This window comes from Dasypus novemcinctus, chromosome 6, assembly GCF_030445035.2.
Source record: "Dasypus novemcinctus isolate mDasNov1 chromosome 6, mDasNov1.1.hap2, whole genome shotgun sequence".
Lineage (NCBI taxonomy): Eukaryota > Metazoa > Chordata > Mammalia > Cingulata > Dasypodidae > Dasypus > Dasypus novemcinctus.
Genome location: NC_080678.1, coordinates 136,638,216 through 136,650,880, shown reverse-complemented (window position 1 = coordinate 136,650,880; position 12,665 = coordinate 136,638,216). Strand labels below are relative to the sequence as shown.

Below are 12,665 nucleotides of genomic sequence, written 5' to 3'. Positions count from 1 at the left end.
TTGGAAGAGTATATGGCAATGCCAGACTCATCTGTTCCTGAAAGACTGACTAGAATTTACTTTAAAGATTCCAGTGCTGCTGGTTTTTAAATCATCAGTAGATTTGCAAATCTCATCTTCAGTTATTGATCTGATTATCTTGTTTGGGGATGAGTTTTGTTAAAATTTTACTAGTAAACAATCTGTTTCCTCTATATTCTGAAAACGTATTGCTGTGAAATGTCACATATGATTCTTCTATAATTTCTCTTCCATCTTTGTGGATATATGCCTTTCCTCAACTCTGTTATATAATTTTGCTGTTTTACTTTTCCCCTCGAATTTGCCCATTGGGTATATAATGTCTTTTTTAGGATATACTGAAAAAGTGCATTTGGTTTTATTTAGCCTTCCTCATTTATTTTGGCTTTAATTTCATTCATTTAGAATTTTATCCTTACTTTTCATGCTTTCTTTTTATTTTGTTATTTTTCAAAATTCTTTTAGCTAAATATAGAGTTTATAATTATTTTCAGTCTTTCAATTTAAAAATCAGTTAAAGACAATTTTTCTCTGTAGTAGCTTTAATTGTGGCTCTCAAGTTTTCATGTAACTTATTCCCTTCTGTTTCTTTCTAGGAAATTGTAAATTGGATGTTGATTGTTTTTTCTTTGATCTAAAGTTTTTGTTTGTACACTGTATCTCATTTCACGAATCAATAACTTTTGGGTGAATTTTTTTTTCCATTTTAGTTTTATAGCCCACAGTCAAGACAGTGTAGCTTGTAAAACTTCTGACTTTTAGAATTCAGTAACAGTTTCTCTCTAAGCAAAGCACAGCATAATGATTATGAGTAGAGCCTTGTCAGATGAGCAGGGTGACCTTGGGAAGTTGGTAACCATTCTCTGCCTTGATTTTCACATCTGTTAAATGGGGAAAATATATCTGTTATAGGTTTATAGTGTTATAAGAGGAAAAATATATTTATAATATCCTTTAAAAGTCGCTCTTCTAAATAAAAGTATCCACTAAATTTTAGTTATTATTATTACCTGACCAGTTTTTGCAAAATTTTCTAAAACATAAGAGTTAAATGATCTCTATCTGATAGTTGAGCTTTCTTCTATATAGATATACATTTTCTCCCACTGTAATGTGGTTTTGTTTTCTTTAAACAAATTCTCTTATAATTGTAGCAGTTTTTCCTACCTCTATTTGGATACACACAGATTTGTCTTTTCTTGATTAATTTTGCCGTTTATCATTACATGCCACCTTTCTTTGCCCCATTGAAAGATTAAGGCTGCACATTCCACTTTATATAATATAATAATGCCACACTTGCTTCCCTTTATTTGCATTTTCCTGAAATTTTTGTCCATTCCTTCATTTTCACCATTCTTTTTTATTTTTATTTTTTTGTAATGATCCAATGAAATTTTATTTACAAAAGAGGCAGCTAGATTTAATCTCTGCCTTCTTGCCTCTATGGTTTTTTTTTTTAACTTAAAAATTTTTGAAACATATTTCTATTACATAAATCTTACAGAGAGACTTTATAGGGCAATTTTCACCATTCTTTATCACTTTGTTTTAGATTTATATTTTATAAACAACAAATGGCAAGATTTTTTTAAACCAATATGACAGTCTTTCTTAGATAAATTCATCCAGTCATATTTTCTGCAATTATTCATATATTTGATTATATTTATCCATCTTAGTTTACTGACTCTGTAAGAATATAATAATATATGTTATATACATTAATCATACTCTTTTAATATGCCTGTTCTGGCTTGTTCAGATTTCTCATTTATTCATTTTTCTTCTGTTAATCAGGTAATTTTCTGATTTTCAGTTCTCATAGTTACCAGCTGATCCTTAATTATAACTAAGCCTTTATCTAGTAATATCAGGATTAGCTACTTGTTCTTCTGCTGCTTCATGGTGTGGTTGTCACTCCTTCTCCAGATCTCCTTAGATGACCTTCACAAAGCTTCAATCCCCCCACCTTGATACCCATACTCCTTCATTTTGCTAGTTGGTTTCCCCTTCTCTTCTGTTTCAATTACTCTACTCTAACATTACATTATAAATGTCAAATCATGTTAATACCATCCATTTAGTTGTAACCATCTATCTATAACAAGATTTTTTTGTTTCCCATTTCTTCCCTACCTTTCATATTCCCCTGGCTTGAGAGGTGTTTGTGTGCTTGTTAGAGCACCTCCTCAGGTGTTTTCTCTACAGAAGTTACCTGGGTGATGTATTCCTCCTGAGGCCCTGCTGTCTGAATACATCTGATTTTTGCCTTTGAAAAACTGTTTATGTGTAGAATTTCTAGATTGAAATTTATTTTTTTCATGATCTTAAACAATCTTTTTCCTTCTAGCATTGCAGTTGAGACATGTAAAGCTAGGATAGTTCTCTTCTTTATGAATAACCTTTTGTTTTCATTTGGAAGGTTTTCAGATTGATTCATTGTCATCAGAATTAAACAAAGATAAGCTTCAGTGTGTCTTTTTCATTAATCATTAATTCTAGATTAGTGTTTTTTTTTCTTTCAAGACTTTTAATATTATTCACTCCTCTCTCTTTTTTAAAGTTTTATTGAGATATATTCACATACCATAAAATCTATCCAGAGTATATAATCAATGGCTTTTGGTATAATCACAATGTTGTGCATTTGTCACCACAAAAAAATTTCAGAACAATTTTATTACTCCAAAAAGAAAAACCCTGTACCACTTAGCAATCGCCTCTTGACCCTTTATCCTTCCCCAGCCCTACATAACCACTAATCTGATTCCGTACTTATAAATTGATTTATACTTACATTTTATATAAAATCATATAATATTTAGTACTTTGTATCTGGTTTCTTTCATTTAGCATAATGTGTTGTGTTTTTTTTGCCTGATATTAACATATTGTATCATTAACATACATTTGTTCAGTTTCAAAGAAAAGCAGTGTTATATATACAGTATTACTCATATTCATATTTCACATGATCCCCTCTCTTCCTGCTTGTATGGTTTTTGATGAGAAGTCTACTGTCATTCTTATCTTAGTTCCCCTCTAGGTAAGATGTGTTTTTCCCTTCTGTATTCTTTCAAGATTTTTCCCTTTGTCTTTGGTTTTCTGCACTTCAATATGATATTCTTAGATGTGGTTTTCTTGGTAGTTATTCTCTTTGATGTTCTCTGAGCTCCCTTTATCTGTCATTAATTTTACAATGTTTTCAGCTATTATTACTTCCAGTATTTCTTCTGCTCCATTCTCTTTCTTTTTCTGGTATTTCAGTCATGCATTTATTATACCTTTTGATGTCCCCAAGTTCTTGAATGCTCTCTTTTTTAATTCTTCTCTTTGCATTTTAGTTTGTGACATTTCTGTTGACACCTTTTCAAGTTCACTGGTTCTTTCCTTGGCTTTGTGTGATGAACCTGTCAATGGCATTCTTCTTTTCTGTCACTATGCTTTTGATTTCTAGCGTTTCTGGTTGAGTTTTTCTGCTTACATTATCCATCTGCTCTTTTTTTCTCCCCTCCCCTCTTTTGCCCTACTGTTTTTTCTGTCTGTATCCATTCGCTGTGTGATCTTCTGTATCTATTTCTCATTTTGTCTTCCATCTTTCTCCTCTAGGATTCACTGGGATTCAATCCTGGAGACCTGTGATGTGGAGAGAGGTTCCCTGTCAATTGTGCCACCTCAGTTCCTGTTCTCTGCCATGCTTCACCTTGACTCTCCCTTTCGTTTCTCTTTGGTTGTGTCATCCTCTTGCTGTGTGACTCACTTGTGTGGGCATTGGCTCCCTGCTCGGGGGCTCAGCTTATCACCTGGGCACTGGTTTGTCACGCATGCACTGGCTTACCATGTGGGCACACACGTGGGCACTCGACTCACTACATGGGCACTGGCTCACCACACGGGCACCTTTGTGGGCACTCGGCTCACCATGTGGGCACTTACTCGGCTTACTGCATGGGCACTTGACTCACCATGTGGGCACTCAGCTCGCCATGCAGGACTTGCATGAGCACTTGGCTCACCACATGGGCACTCAGCTCACCTCATGAGCACTTGGCTCACCTCATGGGCACTCGGCTCACTGTGTGGGCACTTGGCTCACCATGCTGGCACTTGACTTGCCATGGGGACACTGGCTCACTGTGCAGGCACGCTTTCTCGTCTTTTTCACCAGGAGGCCCTAGGGATTGAACCCATGTCTTCCCATAAGGTAGTCGGAGGCCTTATCACTTGAACCACATCACTTCCCTCCATCTGTTCTTCAAGTATTAATTGTAATTATTTTAAAGTCCCTGTGTAATAATTCCAACATCTGTACCACACCTGAGTTTGATTCTGATTGCTTTGCATCTTCAGGGTAAGTTTTTCTTGCCTTTTGGCATGTCCTGTCATTTTTTGTTGAAAGCTGAACATGTTGTATCTGGTAATAAGAACTGAGATACTAGGCTTTAGTGTGAGGATTTATGTGAAATCTGCCTAGGAGTTGGGCTCTGTTTAATGTTTGTTGGACCTATAGGTGGGAGAGGCTTCAGATTCCTCGAGTGTCCTTGTTTTTCCTTCCCTCTTGACTTTGCACTTCCCTCTGTACTTCCCAAGACTCTGTTGAGAAGTCTGTCTCGCAGCTCTTGGAGCTGACAGCCACTGTTCCTGCACTGAGCCCTGCTGGTGTGCTGTAAGGTGGGGCAGGGGAGCATTCTATAGCTCACACTTCACTCCGCCCTCTGGTGGCCATGCCCCTGGGTGGTGACCTTCACAGTGTTACTGATAAGCTGAAAACTTCCTCCTAGCACCTCCTATGTGGACTTTTGTCCTGTGTTCTAGAAGTCTGTTCTTTATTTTAGTAATTTTCTTCTCAGTATATGTAAGAGTATCATTGGAATTAAAAGCTGATTTTCTTCCATTTCTTGCTGTAATTTTGTTTTCTCCATGTTCAGTTGTTTTGATTATCTTAGTTCTTATTGTTCTATTTCTAATTTCCCTAAAATATCTGCTTCATTTTCTATTCATTTTCTGTAAGTGAAAAACTAGTGGTTGTTTGGGTTCCTACTAAACTCTTCTCTCCTGGGTTTAGTGTTCCCTTTCAGAGAATTTTTTTCTCATTCTTCATGGCCTGGGCTTCTCCCAGGCTCCTGAGGAGGGCTCTTTCAGATCCGGTACCTGCTCTTCTGCCCCCACAGGCTCTTCCCTTGGGAGCCGTCTGACTCACTGCTGGCTTCAGCTACCACTGAGATGCCAGCAACTCCCCCAGGCCTTAACTTCATCCTGGGCTTCTGTTCTGAGCCCCAGAAGCATCCCTCCAGCTGCCTCCTGGGGAGCCTGCCCTGCTTTTCCCAGAAACACTTGAAGCCCAGCCTCTTTCTCTCCACTTTCTGGTTTTGCAAATGGTACTGGGTTTTACCTGGATGCTCATAAAGATACCCTTGGTGATCATTTCCCCATATTCCCTTTATAGCATGAGTCAGGCGCCTGATTTTTGGTGACTGATGCATCATATCCCTGTGTATCATCTTTCCTCTGCCCCTCCATTATTACTGCCTGAATCAGCTCTCTTACTGTCCTTTGCCCTCTCTTTTCCCTTAAGCCAATCTCCACTGTCCTTCTGGCTCAGCGCTGACCAATAGAAATATAACATGAGCCCACACATTAAAAAAAGGAGTGAAAAAGAAGCAAGTGAAATTAGTTTTAATAACCTATTTAATTTAAATCAGGATACAGAAAATAATACATTTCAACATGTAATCGATATTTGAAAAGGCACTCTCAGTGAAATATTTCCTTTTTTTGAACTAAGCTTCTGAAATCTGCTGTGTATTTTATACGTATGGCACTCTCAGTTTAGCCTAACGACATTTCAGTTGTTCAATAGCCCATGTAGCTAGGTGCTACTGTATTGGTTACCACAATTATACATCATTGCTCCTGCAATGCAAGTGTGGACATGGAAGTCCAGTGTTTATTTCATGTCTTTACTGGTGCTAATATTTGTACCTATGATTTGAGATGTGGGGCTGTATACCCTAAGGCCGTAAATCCTAAGGCGAAGATAGTCTGAAAGCATGGTTTCTGGATCAGCCGCAGCATGAGCATCACCTGCTAACTCGTTAGAAATGCTTGTTCAGTTATTCACGAGGCAGTCCCTTTGGTTCTTTAGGGCCCATTTTATGAGATCAGTTTTGATATGATCGTATTTTACCTTGTTTGCCTAGTCTATAGATAGGTCAAACCTGATCTGCCTCTTTTAAAAAAATTTAATTTTTCAATTTTTAATTTTTTCTTTACTAGAGAAGTTGTGGGTTTACAGAACAATCATGCATAAAATACAGGATTCCCATATACCAGCCCACCACCACCACCTTGCATTGGTGTGGAAAATTCATTACAACTGATGATAGGACATGTTAATAATTGTACTGTTAAAGTCCGTGGTTGAACTTAGGGTTCTCTGTTCATATAATACAGTTCTTTAATTTTTAATTTTACTTGAGATCTTGGGGCTGGGGATTGAACCTGGGACCTCAAATGTGGGAAGCTGGCACTCAACCACTGAGCCATATCGATCTCCCCTGAGTTAGTTTTTTCATTCATTTATTTATTTATTTTTAGGAGGCACTGGAATCTGAACTCCAGCTCTCCCATGTGGGAAGCAGGGGCTCAACTGCTTGAATCACATCTGCTCCCTCCCCCCTTATTTTTTTTTTTAAGGATTTTTTTTTTATTTAATTCCCCTCCCCTCTCCCGGTTGCCTGTTTTCTGTGTCTTTTTGCTGCGTCTTGTTTCTTTTCCTTTGTCCGCTTCTGTGTCTTGTTTCTTTTCCTTTGTCCGCTTCTATTGTCAGCGGCATGGGAAGTGTGGGCGGCACCTTTCCTGGGCAGGCTGCACTTTTCTTTCGTGCTGGGCGGCTCTCCTGAACGGGTGCACTCCTTGCACGTGGGGCTCCCCTTCGCAGGGAACACCCCTGTGTGGCAGGGCACTCCTTGCGCCCATCAGCACTGGGCATGGGCCAGCTGATCAGCTCCACACGGGTCAAGGAGGCCCGGGGTTTGAACCGCGGACCTCCCATGTGGTAGACAGACGCCCTAACCACTCGGCCAAAGTCCGTTTCCCCCTCCCCCCTCCCCCCCCCTTATTTTTGTTCTTCTCTTAGTCTTGAGGGATTTGGGATGATGCCTGCTCTGACTGCTTCAGGCTGAGAGGGGTCTTAGATATCATGGGGAAGAGGAAATACATCTCTGAGAAACATATTTGACAAGTGCATTGAAAATTACAGGTTTGTATAAAAAGAGTAGAAGAATCATGATTAGGGGAATTTTAAATAAGTATAACTGTTATATTTGGGAAATAGATTTTCATATTTTCCCAAATAGGGCCCACCAAGGGTTGATTGCATGAGTCTTTGTGGCTTGCCTATGGTGTCTGGATGTCCCTAGAGCCCTCAGGAGCACTTTTTTTTTTTAAAACATATTTTTTTATGAAGTTGCAAACCTACAAAACAATCATACAGGTGTATAAAATCTGAGGAGCACTTTTGATTGAGGCTTTGTTTAAAAACTCTGTTTTATTTAATATTTTCCCCTTTTGGTAAAGGTCTTTTTCCAGATGCACTGCTGATTAACACTTGGTAATAATCCCTTGATGCCAGGGAGGCTCATGCCCAGAAGTCATGTCCCACTTTGGGAGCAGGTGGTGAGTTTATTTGCAGAGCTTGGCTTACAGGGAAGTCCTCCACAAGGAGGTTTTCAGGAGGTAACTCTTAGGCATTGATTATAATTAGGCTTAGTTTCATTATTACAGGAGTAAGTTTCATAAGTGCAAGCATTAAGATTGAGGGCTTGGCATATTGGACTGTTTTCTTTTATTAGGTAAGGCTTATGTAGTCCAGAGTTTGTTTTTTGTTTTTTTTACCATCTCATTTGAGAAAGAAGCAGGACTTCCCCAGGATGAAAGTTTAATATTTTGATAGCTACTGTATGAGCTTCTACCTATCCAGAGAACATACCTATGACAACAAGAATACAGTTATACCCCATTCAGGTATACTTGTACTTATGGCATATATTTGTTTTATAGCTCCTGAACAACCTTTTTTTTTTTAAAGATTTATTTGTTTATTTGCCCCCCGCCCCCCATTTGTGTTCACTGTCTGCTCTCTGTGTCCATTTGCTGTGTGCGCTGTGTCTTCCTGTCTTCTCTTTAGGAAGCACTGGGAACTGAACCTGAGACCTCCCATGTTGGAGAGAGGCATTCAATCACTTGAGCCACCTCAGCTCCCTGCTTTGTTGTATCTCTCATTGTCTTTCCTCTTTGTGTCGCCTTGTTGCATCATTTTGTTGTGTCCGCTCACCATGCCTGCCCATTGGGCCAATTTTGCTGTCTTGCTTGCCTTCTCCAGGGGCACCAGGAACCAAACCCGGACCCCCCCATGTGGTAGGTGGGAGCTCAATCACTTGAGCCACATTTGCTTCCCCAAACTTTTAAAAAATCATGTCAGTTTATTCCATTTATCAGCATAATCAATGACATATCAATTTGAAATTATTTTTTTTAAAGATTTATTTTTCATTTATTTCTCTCCCCTTCCCCCTTCAACCCCCGTGTTGTCTGCTCTCTGTGTCCATTTGCTGCGTGTTCTTTCTTTGTCTGCTTCTGTTGTTGTCAGCAGCACAGGAATCTGTGTTTCTTTTTGTTGCATCATCTTGTGTGTCAGCTCTCTGTGTGTGCGACGCCATTCCTGGGCAGGCTGAATTTTCTTTTGTGCTGGGCGGCTCTCCTTACAGGGTGCACTCCTTGTGCGTGGGGCTCCCCTTCGCGGGGACACCTCTGCGTGGCATGGCACTCCTTGTGCGCATGAGCACTGCGTGTGGGCCTGCTCCACACGGGTCAAGGAGGCCTGGGGTTTGAACCGCGGACCTCCCATGTGGTAGACAGATGCCTTATCTACTGGGCCAAGTCTGCTTTCTCAATTTGAAATTAAAATGAATTTTATTTATAAAATGTTACAAATATTTTATTTATATAAGCAAATCAGTATTAAAACAGGGACACCAGTATCATTGTTATGTTGAATTCATAGCTAGAGGAAGAAGTATAATTGTTTGGATGAGAGGTGAGACAACTTCTTAAAAGGTATTCTCCAATCCATAGATACATGTTTACCTTCTCAAGCAACACATATTAACAGCGAACAATTATATAGTGTTTGCCAAGTGCCGGATACTCTTGAACTTATTTTACAGATTTTAATTTGAACCTCTCATGGGAGATAGATACTATCATTATTCCAATTTAGAGATAAAGAATCTGATATAGGGAGGCTCAAAAACTTGTTCAAAGTCAAAACTAAGAAGAGGCAGAGATAAGATTCAAACCAGGAGACTAATCTGAGGCTCCTTGCTGGCCAACCAGGCTATAAACTCTTTCTTTTCTTGGAAAAAAAAAAAAGATTTAAACCAGAGTCCATTCATTTAAGCAGAATGCTGTTCTATCTCTCCTGCACAGCAATTACTGTACTAACAGGTGAGAGCTTGTAGAATTTTGATTTCTTATGAGTATGGAAAGCATTGTGATAAACATTGCACTAGCGTTTCCAGTTTAGTTTTCATAAATAAATAAAGCCAGCTTTCTGTCATTTTCTTTGCCTAGTGGAAATGACAAATCAATACAAGAGAAAAACAGGAAAACTACCAGTTAACAACAGAGATTCTAGGAATTTCAGAAAAAAAATAATAAATGATACATCCAAACACGTGTTGGTCCATTTAAAATTCTCATTCTGATAAGCTAGAACTCACTTCAGTATCTCTAGAATGTTCCCCCAAATTTTGAATGATATATTTCTGTATACCATGTGTGTATGTGTGTATACGTACGCAATTATGTGTGTGTGTATACGTACGCAATTATATATATACACACATATATAATAGAGGTTCAAATGGTGAAAACTTTTTGTTCTTTGAGGATGGATTTTATCTAGGGATAATAAAAATCTTTAGAGCTAAGGTGGGTGGGTGAGGTAGAGTTGGGCAATACTGATTTGAAGTGAATTTAAGTTTTCACTAAAAATAACGAAATGGACTTTTGAACATTCAGTTACCACCCTTGACATTTTCTTTATCTAGGATCCAGATCATTTGGAATTGATTCTATTATAAAGTAAGTTTTTCTCTGCTAAATTATTTCTGCCTCTCTCAATTAATGAGGATAGTAAGTTGGAAATTTGGACTGTAAGTTCTTTGTAAATGGACTCCATATGGTTTTCTGGATTATGCAATAATGTTTACATATTGTGGTAAAAGGAGCCCTCTCAAATAATGCTGTGAAAATGTAGACATTTTAATCACTCGGTTAAGTCCTTCATATACAGTTCATCAGAAGAATTTTCCCTTTTCTACTTGACTGCAACTCAGTTTTCCATGTTTCTCACATTTGTGGGGAACAATCATTTACACACTTGAAGAATGGTTGAGGGAAGCAGATGTGGTTCAAGTGATAGGGCTTCTGCCTACCATATGGTTAGATCCCTGGGGCCTCCTGGTGAAAAAGAAGAAGAGAAAGTGTGCCTCCGTGGCAAGCCAGCACCCACATAGTAAGCCAGTGCCCACATGGCAAGCCAGTTCCTGCATGGCAAGCTGAGTGCCAGTGCGGTGAGCCAGAAACCAGGAAATGAGGTGGCGCAGCTAACAGGGAACCTCTCACATCAGAGGTCCCAGAATTGAATCCTGGTGAATCCTAGAAGAGAAAAAAAAATGAGAAGACCAAAAAAAGAAATAGAAGCAGATGTGGCTCAACTGATAAGAGTGTCCACCTACCATATAGGAGGTCCAGGGTTCGAACCCAGGGCCTCCTGGCCTGTGTGGTGAGCTGACCCAAGTGCAGTACTGCCGCACAAGGTGTGCCATCTCATGTGGGAGTGTCCCGCACATAGGGGAAACCCAAACACAGGGAGTGTGCCCTGCAAGGAGAGCCTGTCCGGCACGAAAAAAAGCGCAGCCTGCCCAGAAGTGTGGTGCTGCACACACAGAGAGCTGACACAGCAAGATGATGCAACAAAATGAGACACAGATTCCCAGTGCCATCGAGAATGCAACTGGACACAGAAGAATGCACCGCAAATGGACATGAGTGCAGACAACTGTGGGGGGGGGGGGGTAGGGAGCCGGAAGGGGAGAGAAATAAAAATACATCTTAAAAAACAAAAAGATACAGATTACCACACAGTGAATGGATACAGACAGCAAAAGCAGGGTGGGGGGGAGGGGGACAGGAAGGGAATACATAAATATATATTGTGAAAAAAGAATGATTGAGGTCCATTTATAATTTGAAAATGAACTCTTTAAGGAACATTGTTGCTGTAGTGGCAGAGATGGCCTTTTAACCACTGCTGCCATCTGCTGGTCTTTTGATTGTTAGATCTTAGAAAGAGCAGGGCCTAATCCTCCCGTCAAGATGATACAAAATATAAATATCATTAACAGGTAGTATTTTAAACTCTGTATTTCCTTAAACAGGAAGATATCCCACACTGGAGTTATGAATCCTGGATCAGCAATGATGATTGGAAAACTGACCACACACTTAAGAGAGTGATTAGTTAGCGATTAGCTAACAGCAGGTAGCTATTGCCCAGAGGATTCCTCAAAGGAATCCTCCTAAGATTGCTTCAGAATATAGTTTAGGACTATTTTTCATGGCTATGTAGTAAGCCAAAAAGTAGACTGTACTTGTGAGAAAGATGCCACTGAAGCGTACGAAGACATAGTCAAAATCGTATTGACTTGCCCCTACATATTTACCACCATTTTGTCTACTGTGGTCCTTGATATAAATGACTGGCAAATGTGGATCCAGAGTATTCCAGCTATCACTGTGAGACTACAGCCCACTGTGTGGTGTAGCACTGTAGAAGGTTTTTTTTAAAACCTATTTATTTCTCCCCCCTTCTTCCCCTGTTGTCTGCTCTGTGTCCACTCGCTGTGTATTATTCTGTGTCCGCTTGCATTCTTGTCAGGCAGCATCGGGAATCTGTGTCTCTTTTTGTTGCTTCATCTTGCTGTGTCGGCTCTGCATATGTGTGGTGCCACTCCTGGGCAGGTTGTACTTCTTTCATGCAGGGTGGCTCTCCTTGTGGGGCGCAGTCCTTGTTAGTGGGGCTCCACTACATGGGGGACACCCCTGTGTGGCACGGTACTCATTGTGTGTGGCAGCACTGCACTTGGGCCAGCTCACCATAGGGCCAGGAAGCCCTGGGTACTGAACCCTGGACCTCTTATATGGTAAGCCAACGCTCTATCAGTTGAGCCACATCTGTTTCCCACTGTAGGAAGTTTATCCACCCAGTAATATTCATACCAGTTATCTTGAGTTGGTTGATTGCATGTTCTGTGATTAACGTGTGGTATCTGTGGTATGTCTGTTACTTGGTATTTCACTTTTGACAAACAAAAATATGAAAGCATTTCCTACTGATAGCCCAGCTCCAATGTAATTAGCAGGGGTTTTGATATTCTTGTGCAGCCATTCCAAACCAGCCAAGCCTTGAGCTTGCCCAGCCAGTTAATCCATTACATGATCCTTAGATTAAGATTCCAAGGCTTAAACTAATTTTTTTTTTGAGGTACCAGGGCTGGGGACTGAACCCAGAACTT

The 12,665-nt window shown here is 39.8% G+C and overlaps 1 protein-coding gene and 1 pseudogene across 8 annotated transcripts in view; one reads left to right on the top strand and one right to left on the bottom strand.

The window, feature by feature from the left end:
- Nucleotides 1-12,665, top strand: part of LOC131278854 (uncharacterized) — a 146,137-nt gene that overhangs the window by 19,118 nt on the left and 114,354 nt on the right. The window lies entirely within an intron of this gene.
- LOC139439203 (transmembrane protein 144 pseudogene) lies at nt 11,427-11,930 on the bottom strand (annotated as a pseudogene).